Consider the following 25,114-nt stretch of genomic DNA (forward strand, 5'->3'; position numbering starts at 1 on the left):
AGTTTCAACACCAACTTTTTCTTTTTGGCATTGGAATTTCCTTCTGAAATTCAGGAAAAGAGAAACATTTTTCTTCCCACTACTGAGATACTTTTTTTGATAAAAGGAGAATATAAAATTATATCACTACTATCACTATAACTTGCAAACAATGTTTATGGAGGCACACTGAAAAGAAAACCATAAAATGAAATGTTTGTGTTGTTGGAGTGGCAAAATTTTTCTCTATGTTATTATAATTTTGTTTAGTATGATTAGTATAATGTAATGTGTAGTATACTCTTATATACAGATGGTACTAAGTGTATTTTCAAAGCTGTGAGGAAGAGTGATGTTTAAAATCTTTGGGGAATTCATTTCTTTCTGTTTGGAGTCTAAGCTGAAAGTGGATCTCCCATTAGCCAAGTGATGTGGCATTTCCTGAGCAACACCTTTAAGCATTTTCGGGCAACAGGATCTCTGATATTTTTAATCACTTCATGCCAAACAGCATGTGGGTTGTATCATGTAACTCAAAAATTATTCTGAAAGGTAAGATGCCAGTGGCTCTTTGGATGCACTTCTAAGTTTTAGTGAGGATTATTTGATTTAGTATTGTAATATAGCATAGCATAGCATCATAGAACAAATACATAGAGTAATAGTTGGAACACTGACTTTGAAAACAGCATAGGTTTAAATCTCGGTCCTGCCACGTATTACTTGTATGATCTTGGGTATATTTATATAATCTCTTTGAGCCTCAGTTTCACCGCATGAAAATGTGATAATAATACCTACCAGTTTTAAGAATTAGGTGAGTGTATTAGGATCCTCCAAAGAAACAGGAATATCTGTATCTGTATCTATATATACATATCTATATATAGAGAGAAATATACATATATATTTATATATACAAATATATATATTTTTATATATGTATATATAGAGAGATATATAAAGAGAGACAGAGAATATATATACGTGTGTGTATGTATAGACATATATATGTATATATAGACATGTATACATATATGTGTGTATATATGTACATACAGAGAAAGAGAGAGAGAGACCAAAATCTGAAAGGGTGGGCCAGTAGGCTGGAGACTCAGAGAAGAGTTACGGTTCAAATACAAAGGCAATCTTATGATAGAATTCCTTCTTTATTGGGAGAGGTCAATTTTTGTTCTATTAAGGCTGCCAACTGATTGAATGAGCCCCACTCACATTATGGAGGGTAATCTGCTTTACTCAAAATGTACACATTTTAAAATTTCATACAAAAAAAAAACCCACTTTCACAGAAACATCCAGAAGACTGAACAAATATATGGGCGCTGTGGCCCAGCCAAGTTGACATATTAAAATGAACCTTCACAGTGCAGTAAGATTTGCAAAGAGGGAGAGGCAGAGAGTAATAAGCATTCAATACAAAATTCTCATTATTTTATGCATTCCAGTGGCATAAAGGATGAGGGTAACATTGCTGATTTTAAGAGAAATTTTTTTTTTGGCTGAAAGTTTCTGATAAGGATCAGCTGGTATATAGCTAAGAAAAGGTGGAGTGATGGCCAATTTACTGTTTAAGACTAGAGTTGTTTGTAAAGCAGCAAGTTAACTACCCTATTTCACAAAGAAAAACAAAAGACCCTGGAAGGATTTGGGACTACAAACTCTCACTAATGTAAAACAAGAGAGGAGTTTTAGCAAACAAATGAATACAACAAAACAGAAACAAATATGGAGAGCAAACTAGCTGTTACCAGTGGGAAACAGAAGGGAGGAGGGGCAAGTTGGGGTAGGGGATTAAAAGATATAAACTACTATGTATAAAATAAATAAGCAACAAGAATATATTGTACAGTATGGGGAAATATATCAATTTCATAATAACTTTAAATGGAGTATAATCTATACAAATATTGAACAACTATGTTGTACACCTGAAACTAATATAATATTGTAAATCAACTGTACTTCAATAAGAAAAAGAGAAGGTTTTTAGGATGATTCATCAATGATAAATAGCTGTACTCTCCTAGCTCTGGAGTAATGCAAGGCCAACACCATAGTAAGAAATAAGTGCATACTCTTCATTTTGTATTTTTCTCTTCCAAACCATTCACAAAGTGAACAACCAAAAAGATATTCCAAAAGATATGACCCCAAATAGTGCAAGCAGAGAACAGAGTACCAGAATAAAAATATAAATGCACTGATGAACACTATGGGCAACAAACTTTTACAATGCTGAAGTTTTCTACTAGTAAACTGAACACAAATTTCATTCTGACTTGACTACTGATAATGATTCTTGCCTGGACTGATATGTTTCAGACTCAGAAGAGCTCAGCAAAGATATTCACATCCTACACATGCAACCCCCCTACCCTCCCCTGAAAATAAAACCATCTATAAAAATAAAAGCAGTGGACAGTAGTATACAAGCAGTGAAAGTAAAAGAGACTACAGGTATTATAAATGTAGGATTACTTTTTTAAAATTTTAAATGAGCTTTAATGAAAAGTGCATTGAAATGGAGACAGAATCAACAGCTACTTGGATGTTTCCTTTCAGAAATGTTTTCCTTTTTCTACTGGGAAATGTTATAAGCCAAGTTTCCTATATTGCAACATAGACAAAATAATATGATCTGCCCTACTTTCCAGAGGAGTTGTGATTGTCACAGACAGGAAGATACGTGAAAACACTTCAAAGAATGAAATGATGTAAGTGGAGTTATTATTTTTAGTATTAGAAAGAAAAGAAGAGAGACAGTGTAAGGAAATGGGAAGGGTAAGAGCTTAAGAATCAGTCTGGAGGCTGGATATCAACTCTGCCTCTCTGTACTTGTGTGACTGTGAGAAATTCTCTTAACCTCTTTGAACAAAACCTGTCAAGCTTTATATACTGATGTTCCCAGGTGTGTGTACACTCGAGATGTATGTGAATGTGTATGCACGCATATGTGAGAAGGAGGGAGAGGTGGAATGGTCGCCCTAACAGTATATTGAATGGAACATACTATTTAACACAGGAATTGCTAAAAAGAATGTTTTCATTTTTCAGGGCCAAGAATAATGAAAGGGAGTTACAATGAGTCAGGGAAAGTGGCGGGGGGGAGAGAAATAAAGGAAAAAAACTTGGGAGGCTCTGAATTTAGATTAGCAGTGAAAGTGGTTGGAGGCTTCAGGTGGCCAGCTCAAATCCACAGCGCCAGCTCCTCACATCTCATTAGGAGGCAGATTTTGGGGCTGAATGAAACCACATTAGTCGCAGACATGATAGCCTTTCTCAAACAAATCTCGGAATAAGGAAAACAAAACAGAACAGAGGTAAAGTTCTAATGACTCTTGGGACTCACTCTGGGATGGAAGAGAAGGCATGCTTGAATCAAACAACCCATAGGTGTACTTTTTGGGTGCCTGTTTTTAAAGTAGTGTCTCTTGGCCTCAAATCCACCTGCCTGTAGTTGCCTTGTGATGTTGGGTTGGGGACTCTGCAAACCACACCTCTGTTTTGCTGGCTGATTCACGGTAGACTCTGTTTGCCAGCAGGGGGCACCAGAGGGAGATGAAAGGTTGAGGAGGAAGAAAGGATTGCTCCTTTCTGTCTGCTTCCCACCAATTTTCCTGTTCCTGTATCACCCTCCAAATGCTTGACCTTAGCGGTGGCAGTTTCCGCTTATAAGTTTGTAACACCTGCAGATCCAAATTCATAAGACCCCTTGGAGACACCTGCGCCGGCCAATCAGCACCCGCCCTCCTTATGGGTCTGGGTCCCAGACCCCTTCTCTGAGCTCAGAGATCCAGACCCAAGTGAGCATGCTCACTCTCCCCACTTCTCTTCAACATCATCTTGGAGGTCTTAGCCATCGCAATAAGGCAAAACATAAAAAAGAAATAAAAGAAATACAAAAGAAAAATGATCAAGAAGGGAGAAGTAAAACCCTCTCTCTCTGTAAATAATGTGATTGCTTCTATAGAAATTCCTAAGAATCTACAAAACAATTACTGGAACTAACAAATGAACTTGTCAAAGTCACAGGATGGAGGTTAGTATACTAAAATCAGTTTTATCTTTATATACTACAGCAAACAACATGAAAACTAAATTTAAGACTTCCATATACGATAGCATCAAAACCTTGAGGTGTTATGATTCTGTCATATAGGATTCTGTACTTTTTTTTTTTTTTTTTTGCGGTACACGGGCCTCTCACTGTTGTGGCCTCTCCCATTGCAAAGCACGGGCTCCGGATGCGCAGGCTCAGTGGCCATGGCTCACGGACCCATCCGCTCCGCGGCATGTGGGATCTTCCTGGACTGGGGCACAGAACCCGCGTCCCCTGCATCGGCAGGCGGGTTCTCAACCACTGCGCCACCAGGGAAGCCCTGTACATACTTTTGATCAGGGAACAATCAGGAGTGCTGTCTTGCTCAGTCAGACTACGTGGATCGTCCAGGAATCAGTGCGTTGAAGAGCGTATGGCTCCTCTCATTATCACACCAAATAACCCACTTTGCAGAGTTTTTACATCCATAACTATAATACAATTTCATTTCTGAGATTTGGAAATCTTGGTTTCTAAAAGAGAAATCCTTAGAACAGTGGTTCTGTGCAACTGGAGTTTGGCTCTGCTGTTGCATCTTTTTGAGTTCCTCTTACGACTATACCAGCAGGCCAAGAAAGGCGTTGATCTGAGAGGGTGGTTGATCCTGATTGCCAAGAGGAATTTCAACTGATGCCAGAAAATGTGAACAGAGTGGACCATCTCTGGAACCCGGGGGATTCTCTGGGATAGCTCTTAGTACCATGATTTCCTATAATAAAAGTTAACTGAAAACTACATCAACCGATAAAGGAAAGAGCCACTGACGATTCAGACTTTTAGGTAAAGAGCCCTGACAAGCTGATGTCCTGACTGGTGGGGAAGGAAACATGAGCTATGTAATGGAAGAAGGAAGTTATAAATATCAGCCACAGCCTGTGGTGAGTTACAGAAATGCAGTAGCTTCACATAGTTTCTTCTTTGCTTACTGTTGTTGTGTGTGTATAGATTACCTGTTTTATCCTTCTTTGTCTTTCTTTTCCTTATTATTTAATATGTTTTATTGATGGTTAAATCTATGATTTAATATTTAGGAAACAATATATAGATGTGATAGGGGTTGAAAGTGAGGTATAATTAATGTACTTCAGAGATAACTGGAAATTAATTACAGCATGGATTTTACCCACCCCATTGTGTGCAGGAAGAAACCATTAAATATATGTTTATATTTATTTTTATCTTATCTTTTTAAACTTCTGCTTTGGAAGCATATTATGTATTAGTAAAACAAGACACCTATAATTTCTAAGTAGATAAATGTACATACATCAGGGTTCATGCTAAAGAAGCATGATAAGGGTACATGATCAAAAAAAGTTTGGCGATCATGAGGATAGAGCATTGTTGTTTAGGGATCAGGACTATAGCTTTGTTCCCTACTTTGTTCTGTAAATAGGGACACTCTGTCCCAAAGTCACAGGCTGTGCTCACTCCACCATTCAGTACCATCTTGCCAATGGTACCAGGTCAGAAATTGAAGGTGCCTTAGTAGAACCTGTTTCCTGCTTAAACAGTGAGTCCATGTCATCGGCAGCAGATCTGATGGCCGATGTTTACACATCCTGAATAAATGGTTCTACTGAGGTCACCCACCTTAGTTGGTCAGCTCCTAAAGGGCAATGCTCTGGTTTGATAGTTAACTCTGACCCGACATCCTGTGTAGCAGAAATATCTCCAATGACACTTGCAGAGCTCCACCAGTAGAGTGACGATGGTTGTTCACAAATGTGCTGAAGGATTACACAATCACACTGCCTCCTCAAACCAGAAGAGTGCAAATTATTTCCACCGCTCAGTTTTGTGTATTCTTGGAACAGAGCAGCACTATCTTAGAAAACAATTTCATTAACTTGAGTAGTTCCCCTAGCCAGGCCTGACACATTTTTCTGTATTTCTTTTGTTCCATCATCCAGCCAATTTCTCTATCCGTGTCCTCATTCACTGCACATGTATTTACTGAGCACCTACTGAGTGAATAGGCAAAGCTTATAGATGAATAGAATGTCAAAGTCCTCACTTCCATAACTTATCTATAAAATGAGGGAATTGAACTAGAGTGGCCTCTAAAATTTCCTAACAGAGTTAGACATCTGTTTCAAGTACTCATCCTAGGCATCCTAAGTTGCCTTCAGATTGATCAAGTTAGCTAAACTCCTAAGTTAAAAAAAAAAAAATCTAAAGTCCCCTCTTCTCAGCCCATTTCCTTCTTACTGCCCAACTCTCCTTCTTAACATATTACTGGATCCAGATCCTGAAATACCCTAATGATTATTACCTATTAACAAGCAGGACACCAAGACAATGAGAAGCTGCTTTGTCTCCAGAGATGACCACCAGCTGCCAGGCACAGCATATCTGAGCATGAAGGACACACTTTATTTCTATAGACAAAAATTTTCTTTCTTAAAAATAACTGGTATTGTTGAGAGATGGCAGCTTATAAAGGAGCTCCTCACTAGGGAAGCTGTTAGGAGAAAAAGAACGTCATTTCTGGATCACTTGGATAACAGAGATCAGAATTTTTTTTTTTTTTTTTTTGCGGTACGCGGGCCTCTCACTGTTGTGGCCTCTCCCGTTGCGGAGCACAGGCTCCGGACGCACAGGCTCAGCGGCCATGGCTCACGGGCCCAGCCGCTCCGCGGCACGTGGGATCTTCCTGGACCGGGGCACGAACCCGTGTCCACTGCATCGGCAGGCGGACTCTCAACCACTGCGCCACCACAGAAGCCCAATCAGAAATTTTTAAGGAAACCAAAAAATGTTTCAGGTGATTCCAAATGATGGAGGAGCTTTCCTTGTTGATAAACAGAGGCACGTTCACCTAAGTGGCTGCCAACATGCAAACACACAGTGTTTTATGCCCTAACATTTTTCTTAATAAGTAGACAGCAATCTTACATCCAAGAAGCCACTTAGGAGTAAGACGCTTCCCAGGTCTCTTAAATAAATCTCACTTGCTAAGACTCTTTCAGTTTCACATTTCTGAAATAAAAAATGCTACTGTATCTCTGTCACATATCCATTATTTTAATTAGTTTTCAGTCCCCTAGTCCACCAGTTCCAGTATTCTTCCTGGTCTCCAAGCCAGATATAAAACCTCTTAAATCTATTCATCTAATATTAACACCGATACTGGTGATTAATCACTTAATTGTACTCATGGGATAACCAGTACTTCCTTAAGCCATTACTCATTGAAATACTGCCATTATCCATGCGAAGTTCTTCTGTATGTGGCTGTCTGTAGAAAGGATATGGAGTTTCTTCACCTGAATCAAGAATCAGGGAAGAGGGGCTTCCCTGGTGGTGCAGTGGTTGAGAGTCCGCCTGCCTCTCAACCACCATTTTTAGGTGAAAAAGGTGAAATGTGTGTATATGTATAGCATGACTCCATTTTTAAGTGAATAGATAAATAATTGAATGAGCTCTTCTTGGCTTTCCTATTCCCAGTACCAAATTCTGCATGAGTCACAATTCAACAAGAAAGGTAGAATCAGTAGGTATATCTATCCAACTATATCTATCTATCTATCTAGCTATCTATCTATCTAGCTAGCTAGCTAGCTATCCATCCATCTATCTGTCATCTATATACTATAAATAAGGGGATTTGTTACAGGGGATTGGCTTATGCTATTCCAAGGCTTGTTTAAACAGGCATACAGCCTTACAGAGACTGTGTAAGCAACCCCCAGACCGGGGCTGGAGTTTAAGTTCACAAGATAGACAGTCAGGAAGGGCCATTCACCAGTAGGCTGGAATCCCACAAGGATGAACTGAAGCCTGTGTCTGTTCTTGTTGCCTCTCCTTGTGATGAGTGTATCCTGCAGAAGGTGGGGTCTTTTGTCATAGAACTGAACACATACACCTTCAGGAAAACTGAAGGAGGATTCAGGGGATGGTAGAGCTTCTACAGGCCCAGGAGCTGTCTCTCTTGAGTGAGGGGAGTCAGCAGATCAGCAACCATGTGTGTTAACTACAAATGGCTGCAGATTCCCTTCTGCCTGCTAAAAATCTTGCAAGCTTCTCCCCTGGGACCTTCCTTATCCAGAAATAAACAAGAAGAATCCTTGGATATGTATTTCATGGAAGCCAACTGGACACATTGCAAAGCTATCTCAGAGGCCAAGTTGGAATGTAGCTCAGGGTGAGAACCCAAGCACTGCCTGATCACTGACCCTTGATTCTGGTCAGACACACTTGTTCACACACTGCTGGGTAGGCAAGAATCGCTCGCATCATAAAAATGGTTTTCTCTCTGCTGATGACAGGATTGAGCATTCAGAAGTTAAAAACATCTACAATGCTTGGTAGGACTCCACTGTTTTCGACAGTGACTTAATACAGATCACAATAAAATGGTGTGTGATTGTCCCAAGTGCTTTACATATATTTAATTTTCACATCAAATTTATATTAAAGGTAAAGAAACTGGAACACAAAGTGGCTAAGCAACTGGCCAGAGAGCAGCTGTTAAGGGGCAGAGTCTGGATTTTAACCAGAGATTACACTGTACTGTTTCTCCTAGGTAGCTGCAAATTGGTGTCTATCATGAAAACCCTGAAACATTGCAAAATCCTTAAAAATCTTAAAGAGTATACTTATTTGGAACAAATTGTGTTAAAGCATAACTTTCAAAATGGCCAAATCATCATTCTTATATAAGTACAAAATGAGCTTCTTTAAATATTTTATTCAATTCATTGATAAATGAGGAAAGCAGTAAGATATTAAAACTGAGTCAAATGAGAAATTAGGTTACAAATATTTATATTCTCTACTGGATAAAATTCATGTGCATCACTAGGAATAGCAATCTTTTGCTTTGCTATGGACAAGAAATACTTACCTTAGCATCAGTTTTCTATCCAAGTAAAACTCTATCAGTACAGATTTGTGAAGAGCCTGGTCAAAGACAATCAAAGGTCCACACCCCATAGAATCAGATCCCTGGAAATTGTGCTAGGCAATTCCATAAGCACTTCATGGACACCTCAGTCATCTCTCTTGCCCATTTCCAAGGCTTTGACAACTTTTCTGACAAATGAAATAAAACTTCTTCACTGAATTAAAATGAGCTATTCATAAAACATTCTAGTTATCCCAAATTGTATTTTAATTGTCAAATTTTCTAAGGCTCTTTCCTATTCTAAAATTCTATGATTCTAAGTAAATGGACATTCCCTGAGTCACATATTATAAGAATAAGATGATGATACTTTTATTTTCCTGTTTTAGTTGGTATTGTAATTTTGGAGGTAGTAGAGGAATTTCTTAACAACAAAGTTTCATCAGGGTAAATTGTTAAAAAATGGTGAGGAAAAAGTAAAAAAGTAAAAGAAAAATTAAGTTAAAAACTGAGAAACTGAGAGTAAGAAAGAAAGATGGGTGAGGGGGTCAAAACAGATACATGAATAATATAAAAATTATGTAGTGAACTGTGGTCTACAGGTGTTCCAAGAAGACATTGTAATTATATTTATTTCTTCACCATGAGTCTCAAAACCATGAACTCAGTGTTGCTGAGTCTTAGGTAACTGAGCCAGTGAAGCTCACCTCCTGGTCTGTGGTCACTGGGAAAGTAAGCATTCTAAGATTCCAATTAGGCCACTTAAGAGGAATGTTTTGTGTGGTTACAAACGGCAAAGAAGAAGAACACACTACGTTAGAAAAACAAAAGTTTCAAAAGGAGGAATCCTGCCACTGGGTTCCTTCTGAAACTTCTGAAAAGACACTCCAGACAGGTTGAAAGAAGCTGAACAGTTAAGCGCGTTAGAAAGCAGCCTCTGCCCCAACGCAGTGGGACGTGCGTCTGTGTTTTGTGATGACTGGTTCCAAAGGGGCTTCGCCAAAGAAAAGACAGAAGCCCGATTCTCCCCAGTGGGCGGGAAGAGCCCGTTTGGAAGTGCTGGTCTGAGTACACAGAATACCTTAACAGTATTATTGCAGTTCTAGAATTGCCCAAGGAATAGTTCAATTCTGAGAGTGTTAGATGATTATTTTAAGAAGACTTTGAACTCCTAGTAAGATGGTCATTAGACAAAGTATTCATCGTTTAGGGTGCTTTAATCTCTCTCATTATAAGGTGAGCAGGAATTGAAAATGGCTTAGCCCCTAAATCCATTTAACCTAATTTGTAGCATAAGGTGTCAGAATTCATTTCCACATTACCATTTGGGCTGTAGATACATGTGGGCTTCTGGCTGAGCCCGGGGCCAACCACCAGAAGAGAGGCCACACCTCCAAGTTGCTTTATTTTATGTTTTAAGAACACGAATTAATATGGAGTAGATATAGCTGAAGGCATTAAAAACAAAGCGTTGAGGATGTTGGGGATTAATCAGGAAAGAATGGCTGCAGTGGTAACACAGAGACTAACACAGATTGTGCTCTTACTATGGGCTTAACACTGAGCGTAATACTTTAAAATCATCTCATTTAAGCCTTAAAACAGTTCTATGAAGTGGGTTATGTTATTAGGTTCACTTTACAGATAAAGAAACTAGGTATGCAGGGTTAAAGTCCTCTCCATAGATTACACAGAATAGTGGGTCATACATCTAGTAGCAAGTGGAGCTTGGAGGTAAACATTTTGGGAGACAACTACTGAATGTCTGGAGAGTCACATTCAGTAGGAATAAGGGATGCCCACCCCCTAAACAGATTGCAAAACCGATTGTTTCACTCCATCTCCACTACCAAGACCCCGCTTCAAGCCACCATCACCTCCTGCCGGGGCTCCTGCACTGGCCCCCAGCAGACAACCCCGTGGGGTCCCTTGCCTCACCCCTCTCCAAGGCAATTTTCACACTGTAGCCAGAGTGTCTCTTCCAAAAGACGAATCTGATGTCGCCAATCCCTTGATAAATATTTGCTAAATGAATGCATGAAAAGTGTACTGGAGTCCATCCATGTTAGAGAACTGATTGTTGGTGAAACAAAGCCGGGGGTTGGGTGGCAGAGAGGGGAGTAGGGGGGGGAGAGAGAGAGAGAGAGAGAAAGTAAATAGTGGAGACTGAGCCAGGAAATGACATGATAAAAACTGTCTGAGAAAAAGTAGTTCCAGGAGTTTAGTGTAGAATACACCAGCAAAGAGGGAGGAGGGAGGGATGGGGGCTGCCCTCCAGTGTCGGCTGATGCGAGCGGCCAGGGCTATGCGGTTTGACAAGGAGGCTCAAGCCAGAAACATTCTCTGGGAGAAAATTCAGGGGTTTGGGGAAGGGCTGAATGAAAAGAAAAGGGAAATAGAGCCATTCACCATGATCTCATGAGTCTTAGGGACCATCACTGAGGAGGGAGCAAAGCAAATAGGTCTTGATGTATTATTTCTTGAGCACCTTAACTATTAGGAATTTCAAAAGAAATCTACTCATGGCAAGCCCCAGTTTTATCAAGCTCTTCTACATTTACGATGTTCCTAAAATAACCCAAACTTTTATCTAGAAATCCTTTCCAGCAATTTTAAAGATAAAATTTCTAAAGCTCATTGATGATGAAAATCTGAAGAATCCATTTATTATGTTTAATTATTTCAGTAATCTCAGATTTTATCCGTCACTTTATATATTATGTATAAACTCAGAGTATAAATCTTTGCTTTTATTTAATCCTCATAATATTTAATTCTGCCAATATGAATGATCACTTCACCTTAACCTTAAACTGCTGAATTTTATAAGAAGTTTTGAAGAAGTGCTTCCAATTTAAGAGGGTTTTTTAAAAAATTTTGCTGTGTGTCCCAGGCAAGGCTCTCCCTGACTCTGGGGCCCAATTTCCCCATCTCTAGATTTGACAGCCTCTGCGGTCCCTTGGGTTTAGATGCTCTAACTTTGGCTCAGCTGGCATGGGTGGGAAGGTGAGGTGCAGTGCAAGAGCACGGGCAGGGAAGCTGGGGGGCAGGGGTGGTTACCGGGCATTGAGTGCCAAGCCCTGCTGTCTGGGCTTGGCCACCATCGTGTGTCTGTCTGCTCACAGGCGTATCTCATCGGGGCACAGGAGGGCTCTGAGTTGCTCACAGTGGGTGCCTTCAAAGGAGAACAGAGGGGGCTGAGCAGAGGGGGTAAGAGAACAGGGGTCAGTGGGGTGACCCAGCCATTCAGGAAGACTAAGTCTGTCTTCATAGCCATCACCCACACTCCTTCCTTTGACTCCTTCCTGCCAGGTCTTTGCACCTAGTGCTCAAGAAATAGTTTTTTGAATAAATGAATGTATGAATGAATGAATTCCAGCCCAACTCCCACCACGGCTGTGCAGGAACCAGTCCCAGGCACCCCTGAGTTCTCCCAGGCCTGTAGTTTACCCATCACCCCACCTTGGCTCCTACCTCCCTGCAGTCCTTCTTGGTCTCACCCTCCCCTGCCAGGCCTGACACACACTGTGCGGGCCCCCTGTAGGGAGGGGATGCTGCCCACCATGGGGTCAATCTCCGTCTCCCTGGCAGAGAGCCGCTGGCATGTGAGCTGGGGGATGCCTGGCAAGGAGGGGCTAGGAGCTCCCATGCTCCCTACCTCTCCCGCCCCCCACACTGTGGTTTGCTCACAGAGGAAGCCGCAGCTGGGCCTGAACACGAAGCCTAGAGGTGTGCTCGATGGGCCGTGTGGAAAGTTACAGCCGACACCACTGAGGTCTTTGAAGACCAAACTGTTTGTGTTCCCCACAGCTATTTGTGGCCAAGGCGCCCACCCGACCCCATCCCGCGCTGGCTCAGAACTGGAGACGGAGCAGAATTCACAGCGCTGTGGCTATACCCCAGCCAGCTGGAACCCAGGCCAGACCAGGCCAGCCTACAACCCAGCCCAGCACGCCAACCTATCCCAAGCCAGACAAGCCAACCAACCCAATCTGTCTAAGGGGGCCCAGTTCTAGAAACCCAAGTAACCTATCCCATCCCACTAGCTCTACCCAGCTAACCTTGCCCGCACCAACCCAAAGCAATCACCCAACCGACTAACCCAACCCAAGTAATGAGGCATGTTGTTTATTTTCCAACTTACTGGGCCCAGAAGGGAAATGTATAATGTTTTGTTCACCATGGCTATCTATTTTAGATCAGGAGATGGCTCAGAAAAACAAATATTACTTGATGCTCACATCTGACTAGGCAGATCTACACATTCCAATATGGATTATTTTTGGTCCAGTGAGTTTTGTTTCAATTCTTTTTCTGCTATGTCTAGTTTCACAATATGATTAATGACTGAACTTTCCTTGTCTTCCCCAAAGTTGCCTTGAGAATTTGCAGTATTAGGCTTATTCATTTACTATAAGCACAAAACAAAAATGAAATCTCAGTTTAATCAGTTTTTAATGATAATACATAAAACAGTTCTATATGGTACACAAACATTTTATCTATACTTTTGAGATAAAAACATTGCTTGTGAAAAGTATCATATTAGCATTACAAATTAAACCCCCTCGCTAGGTTAAAGACACCATAATGGCGTCTGATATAGAGTATCAGTTCTTAGAGGGACCACTCTGAAAATGGGAATAATTTTCACAGGGAAAAAAATATTAACTAGAACTTCAGTCTTAATATAGTCATTTATACAATGAACATTGACAGCAAGTTGTTTCAACTGATCAACCAGAGAAAACATTGGACATTTCCCCTCTGAATTTTCTTACAACCCACTGGACTTTTCTTTGAATCTTAAAGCATGGTTGCTTGTGGAAAGTCCTAACTTACTAGAGTAAGCATTATTCAAAAACCCATTCTTGCTTTTCAGAACTTCAGACCTGAACAGGGCTTCACTGTGATCCTGAAATGAGAAATCCATTTCTTTCGGGCTTTGGGGATATCTGAAAATGGCAGTTTAATCCAGATTCTTTATAAGCTTTAATGGGCTTAGGGGAGAGGTGTCCAAAGCAGGCACTGGTGTCCATCAGGACTGAACTCTCATCTTGGTTCAGTAACTTTTTGGCTCAGCTGGGCCCACTGTGCCCCTCCAATGCTAAGATCAAATACACAGAACTTTTTTCATTTCCTTTAATCAGCTAGGTCCTTTCTCACATCCAAGCTTGCAGACATGTTTTTCAATGTATTTGCCTGGAATACTCTTTCTGTCCCCTCTGAGCAGAGCTAATATCACTTCTCCTTCAAGTCTCAGCTTAAAGGTTACTTATTTCTTCAGCAAGTCTTTTACTGCCCCTGATATATATTCCCGTAGCTCCCTGGAACATATATATGTTCCCAGTATGACAAATACTGTAAATAATTTTTTTAGTGTCTTCATTCCCCTTGAGAGTGTAAGCCCTGCAACGGCAGGGACCGTCTAACCCTAGGGCCTAATATAGTGCCTGGGTGGGAGTGGGTGCTTAATATATATCTTCTGAGTGAGTGGATGAATGAAAGGTTATCTGTGTAATCTAAACCTAGCTACTCATCACTTTGAGACTTTGTGTGGGCTATACCAAGAATTAAAAGAGATAATGTACATAGAGTGTATAGCTCCAAAAATCACAAGCTTAATAAATGGAAGCTGTCTTTATCAGAGTAACTCACCTACTTGGGGTCATGATGTGAAAGATAATAGTAAATCTAAGAAATTGTTGGAGCCAAACAAAGGCCACCTCAGGATGCCCTAGCTCAGAGTCTTTGTTTTAAACTTTATTTTGTAATACAGCAGGTTCTTATTAGTTATCTATTTTATACATATTAGTGTATATATGTTAATACTAATCTCCCAATTCATCCCCCCCCCACACTTCCCCCTTTGGTGTCCATACTTTTGTTCTCTACATCTGTGTCTCTATTTCTGCCTTACAAACCAGTTCATCTGTACCATTTTTCTAGATTCCACATATATGTGTTAATATACTATATTTGTTTTTCTCTTTCTGACTTACTTCACTCTGTATGACAGTCACTAGGTCCATCCATGTCTCTACAAATGACCCAATTTCATTCCTTTTTATGGCTGACTAATATTCCATTGAATATATGTACCACATCTTCTTTACCCATTCATCTGTTGATGGACATTTAGGTTGCTTCCATGACCTGGCTATTGTAAATAGTGCTGAAATTAACATTGGGGTGCATGTGTCTTTTTGAATTATGGTTTTCTCTGGGTATATGCCCAGTAGTGGGATTGCTGGGTCATATGGTAATTCTATTTTTATTTTTTTAAGGAACCTCCATACTGTTCTCCATAGTGGCTGTATCAATTTACATTCCCACCAACAGTGCAAGAGGATTCCCTTTTCTCCACATTCTCTCCAGCATTTGTTGTTTGTAGATTTTCTAATGATGGTCATTCTGACTGGTGTGAGGTGATACCTCATTGCAGTTTTGATTTGCATTTCTTTAATAATCAGTGATGTTGAGCATCTTTTCATGTGTCTCTTGGTCATCCGTATGTCTTCTTTGGAGAAATGTCTATTTAGGTCTTCTGTCCATTTTTTGATTGGGTTGTTTGTTTTTTAATATTGCCTAGCTCAGAGTCTTAAGTACACATTTTCCCAGGAAATGCTAAGCTCAATTGCCATGGCAACTAATGAAAACAAATGTTGCTGCCCCATTGTTTTTAGGAACACTTTCTAATGTTGTCTTTAGTGTAGAATCCCACTTTTCAGTTAAAAAATATTAAGAAGCACAAACCTACGCCTAAAGCCAAAGGCTTATTAGTATCATGGTGATGCATTTTCTGGTCACATCGCCCCCACTGAAGGGAAGTGGCTAAAAGGCAGAGATTGTATCCTCTTGTATTGACAGGACACCTAGTCCAGAAGTTTCCATTTAATTAAGACTCAATGCATCTTTATTAAATAAAATTATCAAGGGACTTCCCTGGCGGTCCAGCAGTTAAGATTCTGTGCTTCCACTGCAAGGGGCACGGGTTTGATCCTTAGTTGGGGTACTAAGATCCCGCATGCCATGCTGTGTGACCAAAAAAAAAATTATCAAAATAATTTTGGCTTCCTAAAATAAACCTTCAGATTTTAACTGAAATTCAGGGTAACATTTCCAGCTATCTACTGATCCCCATTCAGGTGCTCTGTCACCTCCTAGAGCTCAGCATGTCAAAAGTGAAGTTTGTTATTCCCACCAACCCACAGCAGATGGCTCCCTTCCATGCCATCCAACTCATTCCCATGTTATCGTGTTTATTATAGAAACCTCGTACTTACTTTTGAGTTTCCCTTTGCTGAAATAATAGAACGTCTACTATAGACATATAATCTGTCCCAAATTCAGTAATTGTTTCAGGGCCTCACCTCAGGGCTCAATTGTTAACTTCGCAGATAAATGTCTCCATGACCAATCTCCTCACCATTGCAACTGTAATTCCTCCTAAATTTGTTTATGTGTCCCTCCCTTGCGCAAGAAACTACATGGCTGCCTCTTCGCTAATACATTCAGAGAAGAAGCCTCTGCCTGTTTCTTGGTGTTCCCATAGTCTGTCTCCAACAATTTCTTCATCTTTCTTCACTATTTCCTCACTGTTCCAGTAAGGCCCATCTGCACCATGATTGCTGGGGGAAAGCAATCATGGTGCAGATGGGCCTTACTGGAACAGTGAGGAAATAGTAAACATGTACAGTGTGCTTATTTCTATAATGCCTTCTCCTCTCATCCCCACTTTTTTTAAAATTAGAGTATACTTGTTTTACACTGCTGTGTCAGTTTCTACTGTACAGCAAAGTGAATCAGCCATATGTATACATATATCCCCTCTTTTTTAGACTTCCTTCCCATTTAAGTCACCACAGAGCACAGAGTAGAGTTCCCTGTGCTATACAGCAGGTTCTCATTTGTTATTTATTTTATACATAGTAGTGTATATATGTCAATCCCAATCTCCGAATTCATCCCAACGTCCCCTTCCTCCTTGGTATCCATACATTTGTTCTCTACCTCTGTGTCTCTATTTCTGCCTTGCAAACAAATCATCTATACCATTTTTCTAGATTCCACATATATGCATTAATATGTGATATTTGTTTTTCTCCTTCATGCCCACTTAATCAAATCTTACTTACATTGTTCTTGGAGGCCCAATAAAAGTCTTACCCCATCCTTGATCTGTCCAACCCCACACTGTTCTTCCTTTCTCTGAGCTCGCATTGCAGTTACAACCATCACCCTATAATTTAGCAATTAATTCTTCTCTGTTTTTTTAATATTCTTCCATTCCACATACACTTACAAATCCACATATGTATGTGTCATTGTGCAAATGAATGTAGATGAAAAAGACCAGCAAGACAAAATCCTACTGTTAAGAAATGCTGACATGGACATGCGCTGTATTATCAGCCTAGAATAATATTTTCCTCATGCACACCCTTTCTTCTGGGACATGTCCCTTTACCCACTGAACGAATCAAATGGAGGCATCGCTTTCTTATGGAATCTGCTCTTTCACAGACACTAATTATCTCTGGAGTACGGAACAGATCCAAGTTGAGACAGTCAGTAAAGAAGCTGAAATCTCTAGCCACAGGTAATTGGAACCGGGTGGAAACGCTACTTAAATTTAATCAGTTTGTGCTCTTGGATTTTTTTTTAAAGATTTATTTATTCATTTAGGCTGTGCCACGTCTTAATTGCAGCATGCGGGGTCTCTTAGTTGCAGCGTGCATATGGGATCCAGTTCCCCAACCAGGGATTGAACCCCGGATGCCTGCATTGGGAGCACAGAGTCTTACCCACTGGATCACCAGGGAAGTCCCGTTCTTGGATGTTTTGAATCTCACCACAGAGAACAAGTTTCAGTCCATTCTGACTGTAATGTTATGTAAGGCCATGTGCCACAAGCCAGCAGCAGCCATGTTTCCCAATGATGGAGAGAGAATGCAGGCTGATCAAAGGCTGCTATTTTCATGGATGTGTCCCCAAGACCAACTGCAGTTCCTGGAACAAAGTATTCAATAAATGTTGAATGGATGATGCCTGATATTTACTTAGTGTCCATTGTATGCAGAACACTACATCAGGCATTGCGATAAGAAAACAGAAGAAATAGGATTGGGATTAACATACAGTAACATATCTGACAACCATGTAGTGACTGTTTTCTCCATTTCCTGATGAAGATGCACAGGCTTACATGGTTAAGTAAACTGCCTGAGTTTAACACAGGTGATAAGTGGCAGAGCATGGAACACAGACTCACATTCAGGTCTGTCTCCTAAGTCTGTGCTTTTTCCACTACACTGGTTCTTGTCTTCTCAAAACTTACAAATTTGTTGGAAAAAATGAAACATACAAACATTAATTAACTTGAGCATTGGTTATGCCCTCCGGATGTTCACTGATCAAACAGATGCCATTTAATTTAGGGTAACTTGGATGGAAAGTCAGCATGTCCCAGCACCTACCACAATTGTAGACTGTAACTTGATCAGATTTGGGGTTACATGATTGGTTTTGGCAGTGCTAATTAATAAGGCCAGCCAAAAATATAATTGTAAACAGAAACAATGTCAGACTAAAATACAAAGAGAAAGTAGTGTAATATATTCTATACAGCATTCCTTCAAAGTTTGGTGTGGCTAGAGAAGTGATAATAAAGAGGTACTCCTTATAGCTGGGGTTTTCTGGCAAAATTATGACCTCATTTCTTTCTGGGACATATTATACTGTTTTTGTCTCATGTGGTCTGTTCTTATTTCATTACCAACTTTTGTATACAGCATGTGTGTATGTCTAATTTTGTCTCATTTACAAATTCAATTCTATTTATGTTTAAATGATTTTCAGGCTTTCTGTTTTCTGCTGTGGCTTAAGCCACAACATGTGAGAAAAGATTGTGGGTAATGAGTGGCTTGAAGAGAAACAATGTCAGAGGAGGAACAATTGCTTTAATACTACCATCAGAGGAAAGAGGGAGCATGTGCTCAGGATTTTCTGTTCTAAGGCTTCCTTAAGGGAAGTACAAGTTGGAGTTTGGGGGATGAAAAAGGAGCTCGTCTGCTTCTCAGTGTAGTGTTTGTGTCAATCAGCGTTCTTTGGTTGCAAGCAACAGAACCAACTCTGACTATCATGTAGGAACTATATTAGTAGGACAGTAGGTAACTCTGGGATAACCAGAGAGGGTAGAGAGGGTGGACAACCCCAGAAGTCTATCACAGCAGTGACTGAACATCAGCTGTTTTTGTTTGTTTGTTTTCTTCAATCTTTGCTATACTGCATTCAAGATTCAAAATTCCAGGAAAAAAAATCAAACTGTTTTGTATGAGTCACTCTTCCACCCTTGGCTAGATGAGGGCAGGGCACTTTTAAAGACCGTTAGTGTTATTAAAATCAAAGACTAGATGCTGCACAGCAGAAAAGTGATAAATACCCACTACATCCTGTTTCCAGAGGCATCTCCCAGAGAACAGCGCTTATCATGCCAAACCTCTAGTAAGTAGTTCTTTCTCTGACTTTTCCTTTGTGCATAGATCTGAGAAGTCCTGAGAAGCCTCTATATCTCTCACAGTCTCATGACTGTACTAATTCTGTTGGATAAGACTAAGAGTTTCTGAGTATTTTCTGTCTCCTGCAAGCAATGGATTCTACTCATTCTGTCAATTGCAGGTAGTCAGTACGAATAGTAATTCTAGTTTTCTATTTCAGTCTCTTGCTGTTGGAGACCTGCATGGCCTGGGATGGGTCATGGTAGCTGTGTACCAAGGACAGATGCATTCAATCCAACAAAGGTGACAGCTTTGAACTGGTATTCAAGATGTGCGATGATTGTGCCCCATTGTACTGAAGACTGGGATTAACGCTTCTCTCTGCCGTTATCAGAGACACTCTACCAAACACAGTTCTGTTTTCGTGGTGCTCAAATTCTCTGGTCTTTCTGCAACATTTGGCATTGCTGACAATTTTCTGTTTAAAACGATTTTCTCTCTTGGATGTAATCTATCTTCCTACCTTTCTAATTGGGTCTTCTTCTGTCTTTTCCACTTACTCATGTTTTTAACATGTTTTATATAAGAACAATAATTTCTAATTATGGTTTGAATATAGTTCTCAGTAGAAATATTAAGTATCCCAATAGGAAGACAGAATATCATTGTGGGGCATTGGGGTTGGCTAATGTTCACAAGTCTTGGCAAGCAGGTGCTGGCATCCTATGGTTTACCATTGTGTACTAGGTCTTCTTTCATCAAAAGGAGGATCAACAGAAAGGCTCCAATACCCCCCAGAAAGGTCATAGCAGGACAGGCAGGAGAAGACTGAGGCTCTAGGCAAATTCCATAGAACCAAGGCAGAAAACCAGTAACTTGTGCTGCATGGAGGATACTGGGCCTTGGATATGAGGTGGACATGAGGTGGACATGAGGGAGAGAACAGGTAAGAGTGACTTGCCATCCAGCTCCAGAATGTGAGCTTGGAACAGCTTAGGTGCCTTCTGCCTCAGAACCGTCAAGTGAAAGAAAGATGGTCGGAAGAAGAGGGGGGGAAGGGATTTGGATGAAGATAATGGAAGAATTTTTTAACATATGAAGCTGACAGAAAGCTGCAAGGAGAGAAGCTCAAGCAACTGACTGCAGACGGTTCTGGTCCAAAGTGTCAATTGTTCAATCATGGGATGTAGCATGGCTCAACAATAGCCTTCTTGACAAAGACTTCAGGGTTTTAATTCATGGTAAGCTCAACATAAATTATTATTATGTTTTGACTTTCAAAAATGTTAATTCAATCATAGACTGCATTAATCAAAGCAGAATATCTTCACGATCAGAGGTGATAATTCTGTTCTTCTTTGCTATAGTGGTCGAATCCAACTCAGAGTATTACATTCAGTTCTGATTTGGAGGAATTAAAAAAAACCTGAGACATTCAAAGACAGTTAATAAGGAGAGTGACATTTCTTAAAACAACATTGTAGGGGAAATAGCTGAAGAAATTGGGGGGGTTTAATCAAGGAAAGAGAAGATACAAAAGTGATAATAGTCGCCTTCAAATATTGAAGGGGTTCCTTCAAATATTGGAGGGGTTGTCATGTGGTAGAAGAATTAAATTTCTTCTGTGTTGCTTAATCTGTAAGTAAGAAATGTATGGAATTTTCAGGGAGGTAGATTTCATTTCAATACCAGAAAGAATTTTCAAAGAAGCATAAATATTGAAACACGAAATTAGTTGTTCAGGAGGACAGCAATTTAGGTCACTACTGCTGTTCAACATAAATATTTGAGTATTTCGTGGGTATATTAGGACTCTTTTGGTTGTGACAGAAAACCAATTCAGGCTAGCTCAAGCAAAAAAGAAAACTTACAAACATATTGTTTTAGCAAGCATTTCTTGAGTTCCTACCATGTATCAGGTCCCGTTCTAAATACTGGGGTTACAGTAGTTAACAAAGCACACAGAAAATTCAAATACCTCTGATCTCATGGAGTATACATTCTAGTAGGGAAACAGATAATAAAAAAAGATACAGGCTGATATATATGTCGATATCTATGTCTATCTCTAGCTCTATATCCATGACTACATACTGTACAGTTTGCACGATGCCCAATAGAGGACTCAGATGAGCGGGCAAGCGGGGCTGAAATCAGATCTGAGCTCCACAGTCACACCTTGAATTCCAGTGGGCTGCGTTGTTGGATTGGAGGAAAGGTCACTGTTTTGTAATTTGCAGCAAGACACCAAATATGTCTTTTAAGACAAAGGAATGAAATATAGAGTGTGTTAGATCATAAGAGAACTGTAAAGAAAGTTAAAGCATGAGCAACATGGTCTCTGAGTAAAGACGGGAAGGATGTGAAGTCAGAGAGGTAAGAGGTAGGGGAGTGCTGATGACATGGGGTCCTGTGGACACTGCAAGGACTTTGACCCTGAGTAAAAACGGGACATGATGGTGGAGTGATGAGATCTGAGTTACATTTTAGAATATCTTGGTGGCTGCTGGGCTGAGAATGGAGTGAAGAGGGGCAATGGCAGAGCAGGAAGTCCAGGTAATAGGCTGCAGTGACCCAGGGAGACGATGATGAGCTGGGCTAGGGAATAGCATCATGGTAGTGACAAGTGGATACATGTTGAAAATAAAGCTAACAAGATGTGTTGATGCGTTAAATGTGGAACTGTGTAATTAGAAACACCAGGGATAGAACAGACATCAGGCATAGCTCAGTCCAGGGGCTAAAACAATAAAGTCAGGGCTCCATCCTTCTTCATTTCTCAGATGGCTCATTGTACACCACAGGCATGATGTTTACATAAAGCCCTACGCTGGTGGCGCATATGTCACCAACTAACTAAAGAGAACATCTTCTCCCATGGCTCTGTCAGAGAAACTGCTGCTTGTGTTCTGTGTTTTTCCCTGGGTCAACAATTATGGCCAAGTTTGGGATATATGTCCACTCCCTGCAGGAACAGGAAAATGCGAGGGGAAGGCAGTGTCAGCCCCAGCCAAACTTCAAATGACTCCAAAGTTTCCCCACTGGGTAAGAACCAAGACAATAGATGAGAGCAGATAATGGAAAAGTCTGTGTGGATAGGCAGGAAAGTGGCAGATAAGCTATGTCCAGTATGGAATGAAGATGTACTCATCTATAATTCCCTTGGAAGCTGTTTTTTATAAACGCAAATTTTTTTAGAGAGAATGTTTTGAGGGTCTCTCTGTTAGTTTCTTTCTTTTTTTTTTTTTTGCGGTACGCGGGCCTCTCACCGCTGCGGCCCCTCCCGTTGCGGAGCACAGGCTCCGGACGCGCAGGCTCAGCGGCCATGGCTCACGGGCCCAGCCGCTCGGCGGCATGTGGGATCTTCCCGGACCGGGGCACGAACCCGTGTCCCCTCCATCGGCAGGAGGACTCTCAACCACTGCGCCACCAGGGAAGCCCTCTCTGTTAGTTTCTTTTTTTTTTTCTTTTTTTTTTTTTTTGCGGTACGCGGGCCTCTCTCTGTTGTGGCCTCTCCCGTTGCGGAGCACAGGCTCCGGACACACAGGCTCAGCGGCCATAGCTCACAGGCCCAGCCGCTTCGCGGCAAGTGGGATCCTCCCGGACCGGGGCACAAACCCGCGTCCCCTGCATCGGCAGGCGGACTCTCAACCACTGCGCCACCAGGGAAGCCCTGTTAGTTTCTTAATGCTTCTGTAACAAATTACCAAGAACTTAGTGGTTTAAAAGAACACAAATTTGTTATCTCACAGTTCTGGAGATCAGAAGTCTGACAGTCTCACTGGATTGTATTCCTTTGGGACACTGTCTTTTCCAGCTTTTAGAAGTTGCTTGCATTCCTTGACTCATGGCCCCTTCCTCCATCTTTCTCCAAAGCCAGCAGGGTAGCATTTTTAAATCTCTCTCTTAATGGGCTCACTCAGATAATCTAGCCTAATATCCCCATCTCAAGATCCTTAACCTAATCAAGTCTGCAAGGTCCCTTTTGCCCCTTAAGGCAATATATTCATTGTTCTGGGAATTAGGACATGGACATCTTTGGGGGACATTGTTCTATCATAGCTTGCCATGCACTTAGTCCCATTCATAACTTCTTTCTTGGGCCTGTAAAAGTATTCACAGGTGTTTTAATTGTGATAAATGTAGCCACACTCACCTAGGAATAGGCCTCTTGACTCAGTGATTGTCCGTCCAAAGGACTGCTTCTAGAGGCCCTCCCAGTGGAGACATTGTATTCAAGAGGGAGAGAGTTCAAGCCAATCAAATCCTGTCCTTTGAGGTGCTTGAACTGCAGACACACAAAGAAGATGGCCTGTTAGTAGAGCGGTGAAGATGTGGAGGTACAAGGAATGAAGGCAGTAAACAGAAGCCATGAGTTTGAGAGAAGAGTGGGTAGGTGCAGGTAGTCCAGAAGAAAGGCAAAGCAGGAGATGGACGACCAGAGACCCAAGAACTCATCAGAGATACAGTGGACTTCGATACCTTGGGCTGGCTACCTTCCACCCCCAACACCTGCCCCAAATTGGTTGTTGGACCATTAGACCTTTGCAAGTAAACAAATAAACAACTATGAATGAGGTTCTGCTTCCTACGTATGCAGCAGCTTCCATTTTTTCCTTGTTCTTTTCTACAATAAAAACCCATAACTGATAGCCTGACCATGTTTGTCTTCCCAGAAATCTAGAAGAATTCGACAGAAGAATAAGGCACAAAATCTGCCCAGTTAAGACATTAAATGAGAGCTGTCTGGATCAGACCACAAACGGTACAGATCGTCCCCTTAAAAGGTTACTACTATTTTTCCAATAACTCCATCTCTGGTGGCCTGACTCTATGACCTAAAAAAGAATTCTTATATGACCACATGGCAGCACCAAGCCTGCTTATGACACTTGGATTTTAGGGTGAAAACTCTGAAACGCTATGAGCAGAATTAGAACAGAGGGAAGCCAGTGGAATAAGAGAAGGAAGGGGGTTTATATATGGAGAACAAAAAAAAGAAAGGAGCATTTACCACCAAAAGAACTTATAATTTTTGTGTGCCTGTGTGTCCTTACATAAATTTTTTAAAAAGGTGGATTCTAAAGACTATTGTTATCTACAAAAGCCTTGGAAACAAGATGATGGGTCTGGAATGAGGCCAGCAGAATTTGTAACCCCACCCTCTTAAGCCGAAACAATACTGACAGGCATGAAATTGCTATTTATGAGGTTATAAGTCCTGAAAGGATATACAGTGTATACAAAGAAAAATGCCACCCACAGAAGTGATTATTTTCCATGTTTGAGTTTAAGCGGAGAAGCTCTGGGATAAGAAAGCCAATCTTTTTGGTTTTCAAGTTGTATTTACAATTTGGCCAGAGTTCAGTAACCACCCTTTTTATACAGTGTTTTTTAATCTTTTTTGAGTCATGGACACTTTCGAAAACTTTATGAAAACTATTGACCCTCTCCTGTGAAAAATGAACATACACACACCATTTTGCCCAAAATTTCAACGAGCTTATCATGTTCCTGAACCACCATGGACCCAAACGAACAAAACAAGACAGAACCTCTAGGATATGAAAGGTTAGGTATATGCCGAGGATTATTCAAGAGGGCAGCTGATTCCACAGATACCACTTTCTCTGACCCTTTAAGTTTTGTTCATTTCCTAAAGCTGCT

The 25,114-nt window shown here is 40.8% G+C and overlaps 1 long non-coding RNA gene across 1 annotated transcript in view; it reads left to right on the top strand.

Annotated features, from left to right (window-relative positions):
* Positions 1–24,147, top strand: part of LOC132434472 (uncharacterized) — a 46,846-nt gene extending 22,699 nt beyond the window's left edge. Inside the window, exons 2-3 of the long non-coding RNA XR_009521309.1 lie at positions 19,668–19,750; positions 24,124–24,147. This is a non-coding gene — a long non-coding RNA (uncharacterized lncRNA). The remainder of the gene's footprint in view (positions 1–19,667; positions 19,751–24,123) is intronic.
* The last annotated feature ends 967 nt before the right edge of the window (positions 24,148–25,114 follow it).

Source organism: Delphinus delphis, chromosome 11, assembly GCF_949987515.2.
Source record: "Delphinus delphis chromosome 11, mDelDel1.2, whole genome shotgun sequence".
NCBI classification, from domain to species: Eukaryota; Metazoa; Chordata; class Mammalia; order Artiodactyla; family Delphinidae; genus Delphinus; species Delphinus delphis.